The sequence below is a fragment of the Camelina sativa genome, chromosome 11 (genome assembly GCF_000633955.1).
Source record: "Camelina sativa cultivar DH55 chromosome 11, Cs, whole genome shotgun sequence".
Lineage (NCBI taxonomy): Eukaryota > Viridiplantae > Streptophyta > Magnoliopsida > Brassicales > Brassicaceae > Camelina > Camelina sativa.
Window position 1 is genome coordinate 41,468,178 of NC_025695.1, and position 12,843 is coordinate 41,481,020.

Below are 12,843 nucleotides of genomic sequence, written 5' to 3' on the forward strand. Positions count from 1 at the left end.
TTTGATAATTGTATATTTATTGCAATTAAGTCATATTTATTTTACATGTCATATGTCATATATTTTTGTAGTTTTAATCATATTTCAAAATTATTGTGATATATATTTTCATAAAATTTATTTTGTGGTGTTAGTTATGTATATTTTCGTTGAGGTATTGTGGAAGAGAACGAGCGAAATGGAAGAAAATAAGAGAATGTGAAAATGAGAAAGTAAAAAAATGCCAATGTGAGAGAATGAAAGAATGCTTATTTATATGATAAGAATTGATGAAAATTAATGTGAAAATAAGAAAGTAAAAGAATGCCAATATAAGATAATGAGTTAATGCTTATTTATATAATAAGAATTGATAGAAGTTATATTTAGAGTTACTAGGTTACAATAATAATTTTTTGTGTTTGAATAAAATTGAATGGTGAAATATGATTAATGATTAATTTATTTTATTTTCAGTTATAATTTTATTTTAATGTGTGAGTTAAATGTATTGTGTTAAATGAGTTTTAAATATTGTTTAAAGCAATTAAACAATTAAAAAGTAAATAAAAAAAATAAAAAAGTTAGAAAATATTAATTGAAACTCAACCAATAAAGAGATACCAAAATCTTACTTTTACTATTATGTATATGATTACAACTTTTTTTTCTATGTTCTTTTTCCTCTTAATCCATAAATTTATTCGGGTAATTCATCTATTAATTAACTGGCACGACCCTATATATATTCCTTGTAATAATAATAAATCGTTGTAAGTAGTAATCTCTCCCCGTGCTCTGTCTTTTAGTAATAATCAATTCCTAATTAGCATTTGTTCCATTGAGGAGGAGATTTAGTTACCGGTGGGTACTAAACTAACTTAGCAAAAGGACCTGTCGAGGGGGATATATTACTCATCATCATTGAACTAGATTCTTAATTACACATCAATCAAATCTCTTTTCATCTGATTAGTTTACTACTACTACTTTCAATAATTATATTCGTTATGCGTAGACATCTCTCTTTTTTTTTTTTTTTTACAATAATAATATTTTGTGGTACATGCTTTGTTGGAGCCCACATATCTGCATGATGACTACGCGGCATGTTCCCCATTCGCTTTGCCTCTCTCTCTCTTTTGATCGTATTGATTCTAAAAAAACTCCTTATTATGATCTCTCAATTATATCTGTCATATTAACAACTTAATATCCAGTTGTTTGATACCTTAATTATTCGTCTTATTAGTAGTATTAAATTATGTAGTTCTTATTACTACTCTGTGATTGTTTTGGCAGCACACAGGGAATATTTGTTACTACTATACTCTTTAAGTTGATCATCATGTATAGAGATTTAGATTAAAATAATTGAATTTTCAAGTTTGGATAAATCGGTAATGGTAACGATTTGGAGAAATGACTTACAATAGAATTATATACTAAATTAAAAGAGTGATGAGACTTAATGATGTAATCATCTAACTAGACCATCTAATATAAATAACTAAACCGGCAAGATTAAATCGAGTTGTACTATATATATGACCTTTTAATAATATATTAATTACTAGTACTAATTACAGGCCCGTCATGGCTGAGCTAAGTCTGTCTTCCTGTTGAAGCAAATTCAACAAGTAGACATTAACAAATCAATAATTAATTTAAATAATGGAATGATGAAAAATACTGCCTTTGGAGTTTGCAAAGGCAGATTACCTGGATTCATGCAGGCTTGTATTGTAAAGAGAATATCTGTTGTCCCATTTACATCCCAATTTTTTTTTGTAATTTTTTATTTGAACTTTCTTAATATTTGTTTACTTATATCGGTTAAACAAAAGATCTTCAAGTATATTTCTTGATAGTAATGATATTATTATACATGCATCACTATATCATACTATAATACATACTATGGGCAAGTTGGTTTTCTCCTCCTACTATTTTTTTCATCTTCATCCGAGAGGACCGAGAGCCGAGACCCATTTAAGGAATTATATTAGACATATCTAAAACCTTTTTTTTTATATATATACACGCACATTATTTTTTTTAATATAGGTAGGAATATGCACTTTGAATATATATCATAAATAATTCTATCTCCATCAATACCATGAGATTGACTTGGTTATATGTAAGCTTTGAATAAGAACAACGGATATAGCAGTCAACACTGTTGTTCATGTACCATTTTTTTTCATTCACAAGTTTGTCTCTAGTAACACAAATAACACAATTCAAATATTTGGATCGTTTAAGAGGTGTTATTAAACGAAGAAACATGTTGGCTTATTGACAGCCATCAAAATTTTGTTCTAGAGTATCTAGAACAAGTCTAAATCAGTAAATCTTATCTCCTTGTGAGAGATATTAACAAATAGTTTTATGTCCAAGTAAAAAAGAATTGTTTGTGTCGAAGTAAAAAGGAACTGTTATTAATTCATCAGCATGTGTAGTATCTATAATGTGCTGATGTGGCTTGCCAACTAGGGAAGCTATCAAATACAACAGTTTAAAGCGCACGACCACCCATCTTATATTATATATTATTGTTTTAGGATTACTATAGTATATACAATACGTATGAATATATGTTATTATATTTGCATATTGGTATATCGAGTTAAAGAATAATCTTTCAAAAAATGATACGGTTCATGGAATGGCCACTTCATTGCTTTGGTTGTTGAAACGTTGATATTCTTCCTTCATGTTCGTCAAACTCAACCAGATTCTCCTAACCTTACCAGCTTCATTATTATCTCATTATACAGTCCTGTCACTTTTCTTATTCATTTTAAATTTTGTTTGTTTCTTTAGAACAACAAAATTAAGTTTAAGATCGCTCTTGGCTTATGATTTATCAACGTGAATAAATCACAAAGATATCATAGAGTTGTTTCATTGAAGTTTCCATTTGTATTCATACTAATTGTTACGTTTTGTGTTGGTAATAACTTTAGAGGTTGAAAATGACTAAACACATGCATGTTAGTCTAGCACCAACTTTATATAGCTAAATCATTAGTACCACATGATAAGAAACAACTTATTAATGCTTTATGATCTTCTTATTATTCTTATGGTGCAATGAGTAAAAATGTAAACATTAAAACATCTCAAGTAGTAAAAGGGTGATTAACCTTAATTCTTTAGATGAACGTTAACCTCGATCTGTCACATGCATGTGTCTACTTTCATACCAATAAAACAAAAAACATACTCAAATTTATTTTATTTAAACAGATATTTCCATCTGTGTATTCATCAATTCGTAATATAGATTGAAGGAATAGTAATGGACCTAAAATATAGAAGGAAGAATTAATAATGCTGCGATTTAATATTAATCAAGATAATGAAATTATATATATACATGCTTTGGAGTGGCCTTTAAAAAACGAAATGACTAGTAAAGGGGTGATTCACCTTAATTCACTCTGCCGACAATATAAACAAAACTGATAAAACAGTAATGTATGTAATGCTTAATAATCCCGCCACCGTATATCAGAATAATGATAGTTAGTTCATTAAGTATATGGAATATTCTTGTACGTAGACTGAAAAAAAAAAGAATATATAAAACATTGTCTTGGGATAAAGTAAACTAACGGATTATCTTACTAGGTTATAGTATAGTATTTAACATTAATAAAGACATTTAAATTATCAAAAATTTGCATGTCATGTTAAAATGCGACCCTTATCCGGAAGATTGGTTAATCTGTTAATACAGCTATACATATCCATTGTATAATCAAAGCTTCAATGTATATGAATCAGCTGTATATTTGAATAACGTGTACATGAGTACATCTGCATAATTAGTGTATACTTTTACAAACTAAAAGAGCAAATTACGTAGGCGCATTCTTTGTGTTGTCTTTTCCCGACGTGGTTATAAAACTACCGACGTGTTCACTTGCGATATTGGACTCATAAAACTAGCACCTTAGCTTCTATTGTACGGACTCTGACAATATATTTTGGACCCACTGTATCATATAATGGACCGTAGTATCTAGTAGCCATTCGTGAATAAAGATTGAAGATCTTATGATATGAATTTTATACATACGCGTATATGGGTGTCGGTGTACGTGAAAATAGTCAAAGTTGACTTCGGAGTTTGGAAGAATAAACATGGAGCTTCACTAGTCTCTACGTTGATGATAGTTATTTGCGACGCATCAGATTATGATATATGTAATATTAGTAGTAGTTGGTAAACTTTAAACTTTGGAAGTCAAAGAGGGTAAACCATAGATACGCCGGTTTCTTAATAAGGTATGATCTTGTATAGATGATAGTTATACCAAACAAACACATCATTTTCGTTCTGTAATATATATATATATATATATATATATCGTTTTGGATTCTTGTTTTCATTATTAAATGTCGCTTTACATAGATTTTCTAAAACCTATTTTATATATATTAGTTTACTGTAGTAATTAAAATTAATGAAAGTCTTAGTATTTGATAAATATAGAGTTATTATACTATTAATATAATGATAGTTATAATGAAACGCTTAATTGAATGAAGGATATTAATAACAGTAGCTTTTTAAAAAGGATTCAATAAAACTTAACATTACAATGACTAAAGTAAAATAACAATAATAACAGAAAATAAAAATACCAGATCAAAAAAAATAAGTTGAATGAATACGTTAACAATTTTGTAAAGGATTAATGTAAAATCGGCGAGTGGGTCAGAAGATAAGGCTATTCCCTTTCTGATGGAACGTCCCAAAGTTCAAGACGCATCATGTGATTGTGCTGTGTGTACCTTATACGCGCATGTATGATTAGGTGCGGTCGTTATACTATAACTAGATACCTAACTAGTAATTGTGCTGTGTGGCTATTATGGGCGTGTAAATTACAGGTTAACTCATGTAGCTAGCACGTGATTTGTGATTTGTGATTTGGGATGCGGACTCTAGAGATATATCTAACTCATGTAGCTATCACGTACATGTGACATAAATTTAACCGTGTAAACCTAAAACTGGAGATGATTTTTAGAATGGATCAAACCAAAACTTAAAATAAGTCAAGTAACATCAATAAAACTAAAAATAAATCACATAACAGCAATAAAAATATATAATAAATCAAAACGGTTTACAAGACCAAAATAAACTAAATTAAAATCCGAGTATAATATTGCATAATCACAAATAAATATAAGTTGCAAAATAAAAATTCACATAATNCGGTCGTTATACTATAACTAGATTACTAACTAGTAATTGTGCTGTGTGGCTATTATGGGCGTGTAAATTACAGGTTAACTCATGTAGCTAGCACGTGATTTGTGATTTGTGATTTGGGATGCGGACTCTAGAGATATATCTAACTCATGTAGCTATCACGTACATGTGACATAAATTTAACCGTGTAAACCTAAAACTGGAGATGATTTTTAGAATGGATCAAACCAAAACTTAAAATAAGTCAAGTAACATCAATAAAACTAAAAATAAATCACATAACAGCAATAAAAATATATAATAAATCAAAACGGTTTACAAGACCAAAATAAACTAAATTAAAATCCGAGTATAATATTGCATAATCACAAATAAATATAAGTTGCAAAATAAAAATTCACATAATGAAAATTCGCATAGTAAAATAAGTATATATATTCACTTATTCACACAATAAACCTTTTTATTATATTTTTTAGACAGAAACATAAATCATGCATTTTGGTAACATTATGCAAGTTCTTTTAATTGGTCAAATTCTTTCACAATCGCACTAAAACAGCCATTTCTTTTTTTTTTTGAATAAAATATAAAATTTATTCGAAAAAAGCGTTTTTACATCAAGTGCAGCGGTTTGTAATATGCGTTTAGCAAATCAATTGTTTAAAGTAAAGTAAAGGAGTAAAAATAGTGAAATCCTCTCAGTGAGTAGCAAACCAAATCTCCAAACACTCTGCATAGCTCCTATCACCTTGATTCCCAATAGATAAAATCATGTTGTGTACATCCTTGTCTAGCCGTCGAAATAGGTGAGATGGAGAAGTAGCAAGGTCCCCATGACGCCTTCCATTACGTTCTTTCCACAACGAGTACACAAGTAGCTGAAACGTATATCGGAGGAGGAAAAGAAGATGCTTACCGAGAGATGTATCAGTGAGTAGGTTATGCACAATAGCCCAATCAGAGGAGAACTGACCAGCGAGGAGCTTAGAAGTAAGACCAGACCAAACTTTATTAGAGTAGGGACACGAGAAAAATAAGTGATCTCTAGTTTCTAGAGGCGCTAGACAAAAGACACAAGAGGAGGAAGTTGTAATAGTCCAGCTCTGCATTCTATCCCCTGTTGTTAGCCGATTTTTTGTTGCAAGCCAGGATATAAACGAAAACTTGGGCGTGGCATAGGTGAACCAGATACCTCTATACCAGTCCTGTTTTGGTTTGTAATCCCGTAAAGTGTTCCAAACATCCTTTGTGGAGAAATCTGGCTTGTATTTATTTCCCTGTCGTTTCCAAAGAACCACATCCTCTGTTTCTGCAAGCCCCCTACGTCGAATACCCTCAAGGCAGTCTTCGATTTGGATGAGATAAGTAGCGCGGTGTCGTCGTCGACGATGAGACGAAAGCACCTGAGCCAGAGTGTCATGAAGACCAACACCCATATCAATGCAGCCTATGTGTTCCGTGATAGCAATAAGTGTACCTAGGGGAGACCAATTATCATGCCAAAAAGAAATACTTTGGCCATTGCAGACTTCGTACTTAACGAAACTTGAGGCTAGTTGTCGATACTTTAACAGTTTCCTCCACATCCAAGAGCCTAAAGCCGATGACTCACTGATCGACCAAAAAGAGTTCTTGCAAAGCAAGTATGTACGTAGCCATGACACCCACAAAGATTTGGAGGACAAGAGTCGCCAAATAAGTTTTAAGCAACTGACCTTGTTTGCCACTTTTAAAGATCGGAGCCCCAATCCACCTTCCTCCTTTGGGAGACAAACATTAGACCAAGAGACCTTGGCCTTTTTTGCATTTAGAACCGGACCAGACCAGAGAAACGCACAACACAAGTTGTCTATTTCCTTGATAGAGGCGCTAGGGAGGCGGTAAGCGGACATCCAAAAGTTAGTAAGACCTTGAATGACTGAACTAATCAATTGTAACCTTCCTGCAAATGAAAGGTGACGAGTGGTCCAGCTAGCAAATTTGCTTCGTATACGTTCGATGAGAGGCGTATAGTCAATAGCCGTCATTCTCTTAGTTAACAGAGGTAAACCAAGATAACGCACTGGTAAAGATCCAGCTTCAAATGGAAACGAGTTAAAGGATGGCCTCCTGCTCAGTATCACTTACCCCTGCCATGTATAAGGTCGACTTTTCCATGCTAATTTTGAGACCGGATATCTCTGCAAACTGATCAAAAATTTGTAGAATACCCTCGATAGAGCTTTTAGTACCATCAGTAAAGACGAGTAAATCCTCTGCAAAACATAGATGAGTCAACCAAATATTTTTGCAACGGGGATGATAGCCTATTTGTCTCTCTATTGCCGCCTTGTCAAGCATCTGAGACAGTACCTGCAAACAAATGACAAAGAGGTAGGGAGAGAGGGAGCAGCCTTGTCGTAGCCCTCACTCACTTCGAAATAGACCCGAGAGTTCTCCATTAACTTGGACAGAAAAGGATTTCGTTGTAACACACAATTCAATCCAGCGAATAAAGCGAGCTGGGAAGTTCAATGCCGATAGGGTTTTAAGCAAAAAAGGCCACTGGAAAAAATCGAATGCCTTCGATATGTCAATCTTTATTGCACTCCGGGAAGACAGCTTGGCATTGTGATAATCCTTCACAATTTCAGAGGCGAGGAGAACATTTTCCATCAAAAGACGCCCCTTAACAAAAGCGGACTGGTTCGGTGATATGAAATCCGGGAGGAGCCTTTTTAACCTATTAGCAATGAGTTTTGAAATAACCTTGTATAAGACGTTGCAACATGAGATAGGGCGATATTCCTTCATTTCTTTAACCCCAGTCTTTTTTGGGATCAGAGCAAGAATTGTTGTATTGATACCCTTGGGGATGAAACCATACTGAAAAAAGGATTGAACTAAGACAATGAAATCCTTACTAATTATCGACCAAGCTTCTTTTAGAAACTCAACTGTGTAGCCATCTGGTCCGGGACTTTTGTCACTAGGCATTGAGAACAAAATCGCTTTTATCTCATCTATAGAGACATCCCGTTGTAACTCCGCACTCACTGCATCAGAGCACCGATAATGCAGTAGTTGTTGAAGTGCCTCTACAGATATTCCCTGATACCGAGCCGTCTTATAAGTTAAAAACTCCTGGAAAAATCGAACGGACTCGAGTTTAATATCATCATGAGAAGTAGCAACAGAACCGTCAGGGCGTGTTACCTCTCTGATAGTGTTGCGTATTTCTCTAGCCTTAGCGGCTCTGTGAAAAACTTTATTGTTGCCATCTCCGACACAAACAACCATCGATTGTAGGCAGCAAATTCTGCTTTGATGGCTTGACCTGTTGGATTGGTAACAGTCTCCAATTGACATTGACAAAGGGTTGCATAAGCTTCCTTTGTTTTCCTTATCAAGTCACCAAGTTTGCGTTTGCTCAGTGATTTGATACACGGCTTTAGGGCTTTTAGCTTCTTAGAAAATCGATACATAGCCAAGGTAGAATGATGTAGAGCCTCTGTACCATCCCAAAACTCTTTTATCTGAGGCAAAAAATCCGGATCCTGAGTCAGAGCATTAGTAAACTTAAATGGTTTCTGCACACGCGGTTTATCAGCTCCAATTGTTATTCGACAGTGCAAGTGATCAGAGCATCCGTCAGCCTCAAACACACCATATGATTGTTGGTACTCCGGTATCCAGGAATCATTAACAAGAACTCTGTCCAACTTTTTACAAATCAGTGCATCATCCTCCCGTTTATTGCACCAAGTGAACAACGGCCCATGAGCCTGCATATCACTTAAACTACAATATTGCACTGCTGCCTGAAAATCTTTCATTCCCACAGGTATCGTCGATTTCACCGCATATGAGGAGTGCTCAGTTCCCTGCAGAATCTCATTAAAATCTCCGTATATCAACCATGGATTAGTCCTGATCAGAGGCAAATCCTAATTGCTACATAGATCCTCCCACAAGTGTTTCCTTTCCTCCACTAAATTAGAAGCATAGACAAAAGAGACAAAAAAACTCTTTGTTCATTCCCTCCATTAGAAAAGAACATGTAATCATTTTTGCACTCGTATAACATGGTGTAAGCCGCACCTGTGGACTCCACACTACCCAAATCCGACCAAATCGATGAGAATCATAGTTAGCAAGATAAGACCACCCTGGGAAGGTAGATACTACTATGCGTTCTGCTTTCTTCTCCTTCACCCTCGTTTCAAGGATACGCCCAAACTTCATATTTTCATGTAAAATCCAATCACGAACTACGGAATGTTTTGACATTTTGTTGAATCCTCGAACATTCCGAAAGAAGCTCGACATAAAATTAGAGTTGGGGGGATGTGTACCCTGATCCCGAGAGACCTGAGCAGCGGGTGTTGAAAAAAACTTATGAGTAACCTTTGATTTCCGAGGCAGGTACTTGTCCGTTTTCTTGTCATCCTTCTCCAAGGCATCAACCAGAGTCTCCGTAGCAGGCGCTGCAGCTACTTCAGACCCGTCCTCAATCTCATCTGGATCACTCTCACCAGTTCCACTCAAAATAGAGTAGGAGTTTGAGAGCATATAAACCTCACTAAATTTCAAAGAATCCCTCGTTTGCTTTGGACTAGTGCCTGATTTATGCACCGTTTTTTGAGGAGTGATCCAAACACCCTCGTCACCCTCCTCTGATGCATTCTCAGTAGTTTTCTCCACAGGGAGTGGCTCTTTAACGTTACTCTGTTCGGCAACTGCAGTAATAGCCACCCCTGGAGCTATGGGAGTAGAGACAGTGTCAGCAACACCCGTAGTCTCTGGAAGTTGCTCCACTGGTAGTTGCTGTGGAGTCAAATCCTCTTGAGCAGGAGCACTAGCAGCAAGACAAGCCTTAGTTAGATGTCCCCACTTTTTACAATTACCACACTGCGGAGGCAACCATGGGTAAGAGTATTTAACTACCACATCCAACTTCCCTTCTTCTTCACCTAAAAGATGATACTCTGTCGGTAAAGGTTTGGTTAAATCAGTCTCGACCATGATCTGCGCTTAATCAAAACGAAAACAAGCCTCAGTTTTTGGGTGTAGCCGTATTGATTTCCCCACAGCACTGGATAAAAACTCCAAACCCTTGTCCGTAAATAGAGTTGGTGAAACATGTTTAAGAACTACCCATAGTGGAATAGACTTCATCGCCGATTGGGTGTCCTCTGCAAAAGGCGTCCATTTAGAAACGATCATTGGGATACCCACAATGTTCCACATACCTCTATTAAGAACCCGAGATGTAGTGCCTTCGTGTCGAACACGAAACTTAACCGTAGATTCGTTGACAGAGAAAACATCGATAAGGGATGACTTATCTCCTAGCCTCCAAATCTTATTCACTATCATGTGGATTTTACCAACATGTGGTGCTGGTGAGTGGAGAAAATTTCCAATGAGAAAATCCTCCCACAAAGACTTAGCACTTTCGAAAACTCCTCGAGGTACCACGACCCGCTGTTGACCTTCTACCTCCGAGATAACAAACGGTTGTTTCGTAAACATGTGCTGTTGGGCAACCTTCACCCACAGTTTGTTTCCAACACCAAGTTGTATTCGAAGGGGAAACCCTAGCCTCTGACCGTGATTGACCTAACATAGCAGAACTTTTGTCTAAACCCTCCATAACATCATCCTTTCGCAAAGATCCAACAGGAGAAGAGATCAGCTCTTCTTCCTGCACAATTCCGGCACCAAAACCTGGCGGAGAGGCCACCAACATCCGCTGCCGTGGGAAGGAAACAAAAACCCTAATCATCTTCAAAATCGCCCTATACTAACGTGGCAGAAATAATAATCTTATCTTTTACTATTTTTCTAAAACAGCCATTTCGCTATTATGCCTCTTACAAGATATTTTTATTTTATGGTTCTAAATTTGGATATCTGTCTAACTTGAAAACTAGTGCCTTAAACGGATACAAAAATACAAAAAAACCTATCATATATAAGTTAGTGACCTCATAAAGTCACATCAACAGTGTTTCTGGGTCTGCGACCACCAATTATATATGTGTAGTATATCAGCTCTTATATATTACTTTATATACGTATATGTCTAATATATACAATATTATATAGGTATCGTTATTTGTTAAATTGTAGGTTATAGGATTGAAAGAACGATAATATTGATTCTGTATTCCGTTAAAAACCCCGGACAAATTCTTTTTAACAATTCAATTTATAATAAGTAAAATATGATTGTCTTTCTTGTTTTGTTTATCTATTTTAAGATGTTTATAATGAGATGTTTGGTCGAATGGCCAACTAGCTTTAGAACAAATAGAAACCCAAATATGAACCAATCAGAAATGAATAAAAGGATAGTTGCTTCCCAATTCTTGTAACGTTGAACAGAGAATGAGCCACGTAGTTAATTATAAAATTTGGTCGACGACATCGGAGAGTCTCCTTCGACCTTTATTTATTTTTTGTTATTTAGTGAGATTATTGTAATGGACGATTTAGTGGCATACTGAATGATGTCATCATAGTAATTTAGGTTATACTTGAGGGGTTTACTAGGTGGGATACTGATGATTCCGAGGGTACTGTTGCTTTGAGTAGATGTATGACAATCTCGTACTACTATATAATCTTATCATTCACCAAAATCAAGGTCACTTTTTCTTTATAATATAATTCATTATTCAAAGTCAATATGAATACTAGCAATGAACAATGAGTTATTGACCGTGTTATAAGTTATAACTCTCAAATTCCACAACAACCTGGTGTTATAGTTTGACCCGTCTACCTCGAGTTGATTAGCGTTTTTAAACAGATGAGTCGCAATTTATTTCGAGCTTAGTTAACGTTTCCATAAATCCTGACTGTTGATCTAACTTAGAGACTGATCAGTGTGACAAATTAATTCCGACGACATGCATATCCGATCCTAACTGTTAGTAGGGTTGGATATATTTTTTTTTGGTAATGAGTAGGGTTGGATGATACATGGTTTTGGATCTGAGTAAGTAAAGTTCGTCAGAATACAAATCTTGCGTTAATTATTTCGGTCTGGGGTTAAACTGTGTATCATTTAAAATAGTAACTTTGTATAAACTATATTAAGTCATTGGTACTGATTGAAACTCAAACTCAAACAATATATGAGTATTTCTTTTGCCTGTTGGAATGGATGGAGCAATCCAACCCGAATTAACCGCATTCGTTAGTGCATGTCAGTGAGCAACAGTATATTGTAGAATCCATTGTATACGATGGAAGTTAGGTTCAAACTGAAAATGTTTAGACATGCATCAATCAAAATACTAAGAGAGTGGGACAAGAAGTTGATGGAAGTTAGGTTTAAATTCAAAACGACTCAAAATCCAAGACAACTGGACAAATAAACTCAAGACAGCTGTTAAAATTAATGAAATTAAATGTAGAAAAGAAGCCAACCTGCTACGGTTTGGTCCATGCATGCATATGAGCAGTGAAAAAGGGTACGCGGAAGGACCACGTACGGGATGTTACGGACTTGCGATGGAAGTAGGTTTCTAATTAGAACATATACCTCGACTTAAGAACTCAAGACAGATCTATTTTGTACTTTGGTCTTTGGAATTTGTGCCTTCCCTTTTTTGTGATTCTTCTCGAACCAACCA